Source organism: Varroa jacobsoni, unplaced genomic scaffold (genome assembly GCF_002532875.2).
Source record: "Varroa jacobsoni isolate VJ856 unplaced genomic scaffold, vjacob_1.0 scaffold_303, whole genome shotgun sequence".
Taxonomy (NCBI): Eukaryota; Metazoa; Arthropoda; class Arachnida; order Mesostigmata; family Varroidae; genus Varroa; species Varroa jacobsoni.
This window is the reverse complement of record NW_019213205.1, coordinates 164568-169336: the sequence shown is the minus strand read 5'-3', so window position 1 is coordinate 169336 and position 4769 is coordinate 164568. Positions and strand designations below refer to the sequence as shown.

At 38.5% G+C, this 4769-nt stretch overlaps 1 long non-coding RNA gene across 1 annotated transcript in view; it reads right to left on the bottom strand.

Moving 5' to 3' along the window:
- Window positions 1-467: 467 nt before the first annotated feature.
- LOC111259187 (uncharacterized) overlaps window positions 468-4769 on the bottom strand; it is a 30034-nt gene continuing 25732 nt past the window's right edge. The window contains exon 4 of the long non-coding RNA XR_002679467.2: window positions 468-1030. This is a non-coding gene — a long non-coding RNA (uncharacterized LOC111259187). The remainder of the gene's footprint in view (window positions 1031-4769) is intronic.

Genomic DNA, 4769 nt, shown 5'->3' with positions numbered 1-4769 from the left:
AAAAAATGCTTTTCAATTATACCAACAACTCAGGCAAATTTTTTTTTCGCAGAAAAGGCAGAAGTAACAGTAGAGGTCTGAGGTTTCAACATTAATCGAACATAAAACAATGAGAAAGTTCCTTCGCTCAAAAAAGCAATTGCATCGATTTGTCCAAACACGTTAAAGAGGGGGCACGAGTTTTTCTCGGTAGCTTTGCAAAACGTCGGGACACTCTATTCAAGGAAAATCGAACGATGACAGTTCAGCTTAGGGCATATGTCATACTAAGGCCAACGTCCATAAACGCAACCATAAAAAATAGTGATAGACGTAATTTTTAGATGAAGGTTTGAGAAATAACATATTTTAGAATACAACGATTCTCATATACAAGTAAAACATGACCTTTAATGGGTTCACATTGCGGACATTTTTAATCTCTTAGCTTGTTTAACTTCAAATTATGATAGGTTTGCTCGATGTGCGAACTGCCACATTTAAGCTGTGGCGAAACATCTCGAATAACTGAAACTTCGGCCTAATTTTAGTCAACTATTGCAATTTGCTATTTTCTTATGTTCACGAGATATAGGGTCACTTGAACTGTTTTAGTCTCTCACGAACGAAAGTTCGGAAACTTCGTGTTATTAAGAGAGGGGCATCGGCCAGACGTCGAGGCTTATTACCAGATCGTGTCACAAAAAACTTATGCCTACGGAAAATCTTTCTGGAACTTTAGGCGTTTGCTCCTTAGTAAGCTTCAACAAATCGTGCTCAGGTTCAAACAAGTTATGATAAGTAACTAACGACATTATTTAACTCGAGACATCGTAAGCTCCTTTGGGTATGCAAGTACCATATACATGGAAAAGATAAATTAAAACAAAAACATCGTACTTCATCTACTGTAATTTGTATTCAGATCAGCTCGTCGACCCTTGCCTTCATAGCACTCTGGCAACGTCTTTATCCGGTGACTTTCGAGGTTCATAAAGTGGCCGAGATTCGAATTCGCGCACAGACGCCTCGTTTCGCGCCAGAAGCCAGCCTACTCAGGCGAGACGTAACGTGTTAAATAACAGACGTGATAAAACATTTAATTAAGTCAAATCATGCTACGTTAACTCCGTCAAAAAGGTACGATTCTTATGCACGAATGCTAATTTAACACCTAAGCTCTATATATATATATATATATATATATATATGTATATATACATGCAAACCTATGATTTATCTATACGGTTCGAGCTGTTGCCGCAGCTGTTGTAGTCTCGACCATATTTTGGAATACAATTTAGCGTAAATCTGTCTACATTACGTGAGTACCGAGATAGGAACGTGAGTTACAGCCGAACGTTTTCGTACCGTGCGTCGACTGGGTTTCGCTTGTGCGCATTGAACAGTTTTCAAAGACACTGATATAAAATTCGGAGTTTTTAATAATGCAACAGCTGGAGATAGTGTTTAAAGCCAGAGGTTCAGGTGGCTTGTGGACGTTTGCATTCAAAGCGGGTGCTACAATGATGATGATGATGATGAAATTTTTTTGTAGCAAGTCGACTATCGTTGCAGTAGTCCGAAAGACTGCAGCTTAGTGGGCTGTTTCTACCGGTATTTGGAGCCCTCTAAATGACGACCCTAAATGTGTTCGCGGCATTTGTTTTGTACAGCCCCAAAGCGGTCGTACATATATAATTGTTTGAGGGTATCCTCAACGTGGAATTTACTCCAGCAACATAGGGTGATCGTTCCTATGAGCTTTCGACGTCTGCACTTTACGGACCGTATGATTTTATTCTACGAAATCCCGATGGATTCTTAGACGACTTCAATATACCCTCTTCTAGAGATTATACACAGATGCTCTGATATACATCGCATAGACAACCAAAACGGGATGATCAACGGTACTCGAGAACAATGATTATTTTGTAATATTTGCGAAAAGATCTGAAGCACAATTCAGTGAGAAGCTTTTCCAACGTACCTCCAGATAACGTGTTCTGGTTATTTAGGGTAATCTTGCTTGTTGGTAATTAGGCTTTTTGAAGTATCTATCGTGACAATTTGAGCAACACGGTGACCAACACATGGTTTCCAGTGCCTTAACTCAAATATATATATACGCAAAAACATAACCCACATTCGCGCAGATGAGCTCTAACAGAGGAATCGAATAAAAAAGAGTCACTATCGTCACAGTGTAGCCACCCAACTCCAAACCTATAAACCGATAAATAGAGATAACGTATCACTAATAAAATGAAAATACCACGTGGTACTATAGTTACGCCAGATGTCCTGCCATTAGTCAAATCACTCATCCAAACTTTACGAGCGTTGTCCTCTTGAAAATATTCCTTGTTAAAACTACGATTACTAGTAACGAAGGTGTAAAGTTATCCGTCATAACGGGCTTTTCGCTATAGAGTTTTTTTTTTTTTGCTGTAGGGTAATTTATGTTCACGAGACATATTAAACAAGATTAGCATATCAGTGTTCGAAACAAGTAGTAATAGCTGCAATACTTTTAACAACAATAAGGTCCGAGCTCCTTATAATTTGACTTGGAATTCGTTTCGTCGGCCCGTTTCACCATTTTTCTGTTCATGATTTACTTATTCTGCTGGCAGAAAACCATCTTGACGGTTGCTTAGGCCAGAGGAGGTAGTGAGGATGCGTGCAACTTTTTAGCGCCAAAGTTAGCACGTACTAGTTCCACCCTCCGTTGGCTAAAATACTCAGGACAGAAGGTCTGAGCACGCGTATATGACTGAGACAACTTCATGTCATTATGCTGTCACTTCTAATTGGCATCCTCTTCAGGGAATACATTTTAATTGGCCTATTTACTGAGCCGTATATATACAAGTCTTAGGGTGCACATGAGTAATGCTTGTGATGTGATAAACAGCGTAATAAAATGTTATATATTTTACTCATTGTTTTATGCGTCGAATTCCAGGAATAGGAATGGCACATTTGAGAACACGGTCCGCCTAGTAAGGCTTAGCTGATAAAAGGCTGAATCTGGCTGATTTAATCGACGTTGTAGTGATCGCTAATGAAGTCAGTTTCATTGTTGAGGTATACGGTGGGATAACTATGGACTGAAGATAGTCGTACACGTTGTAGAGCTATGATCGAAAGAGCGCGCGAAGACTTCGTGTCATGAACTAAGCGTTGAAGATCGCTGAGCACAAACGAACGCTGATGCAGACGTCTTTCAGTGGCCGGCTGCCTTTTGGACAGGGCAACTGAACTCCGTCCAACAGAAGAGATGTTTTGTTGTCGTTGAGAATAGCATTATCATACACACCTCATAACGAATTAACAGGTAATGCTTTTTCAACTTAATGGACCTAAAAATCTCGTTATGGATTTCTTAATTGACGGTTAACTAACTATTACAGTTAACTTAAACGATTGAATGGAAAAATTGCAGAACGCCGTTTTTGATGAAACACACAGCTTTCAGGCGACGAAGTCCACATATAAATATGCAAACATTTAAAAGGTGATCTATAGGAATAAAGGCGAGTGGTTGTGGAAGCACAACTTGGAAGAGCTTCAAATAAAATCGAAATAATAATCAAGTGATAGCCATAATAATAGTAGACTGAAATAATAAGAAGTACGAGAGATGACCTTTTGCTTGGACGATCAATACAAAATTGGCCTAGATTTTTTAGTATAAACCATATTAATAAACCTTCAAGTCATCGCATGACTGAGGGGTTTATTAATAATAGACTCCCGGATGGCAACGCGCTCCGCCATATCCGCTTCGCTCCAATCCGCTTCGCTCCAATCCGCTCCGCTCCAATCCGCTCCGTTGGGTTATATACATGGTTTCAGGGTCCACTTTAGCCAAACGATTTATAGTTATCATATTATTCCAGTCTGTCGTAACTTGTCGCTCGAACTCGTCAGACAAAGCTAAAAAATCTTGCTAGTCCATTGGGTGTTTTAAAAAAAATGGCAACGGGCTCAACCCACTTCTTCCTGATATCATCGCAAGAAGCCAGTGCATGAGACAGCTCAATCTTCACTATTACTTTGGGCAGGACATAAGTAAAAAAAAGCATGTTGCACGAAATTTTTCCTATACTAATATTCTGTTTGTTGTTTAGTCGGATCTGTTACTGTTTGGAAATATATTACTGAGACGTAGATCATATTATGGGTTTGCCTCGATTAAATAGTGTCTTACCTTCAATTACTTTATTCATTTTTTCTTCATTTATTGAAAGAGGGGTAGGAACAGAATGGACGGTTTATCCGCCTTTATCTAGAAATTTATTTCATGGTGGAGTAGCGTATTATAAAGGGGTAAAAATCGTTCATAATAGATAATAAAATAATTTTCTAGAACTAATTAATAATGCTCCTGACTCACCTTAAACGACAAAACTTACATAACAAATAGATGAGTAAGCAATTACTTGAGTAATACATACAAGTCTAATAACAATAGGACAAATTAATTTTTCTAAAATTTCAGTTAACTATATTAATAATACGATAACCTAATGTTAGTAAAATACCTGCCTGCCTGCCTGCCTGCCTAATAAATATTTTGAAACGTCAAATCCTACAGTACGGATTTATAGGCGAGGGAGTTTAGCCGCAGGCAATAGCCAAGCGGACGCGGAAGACAGCATAACAAGGTAAACATTCTCGGGAAGCAACAAGTTAATCATTGTATAATAAAACCCATTCAGTATAGTGTATAATGTAGAGATGATAAAAAGTCTACTTTAGTCTTACAGCGTTACTATAAT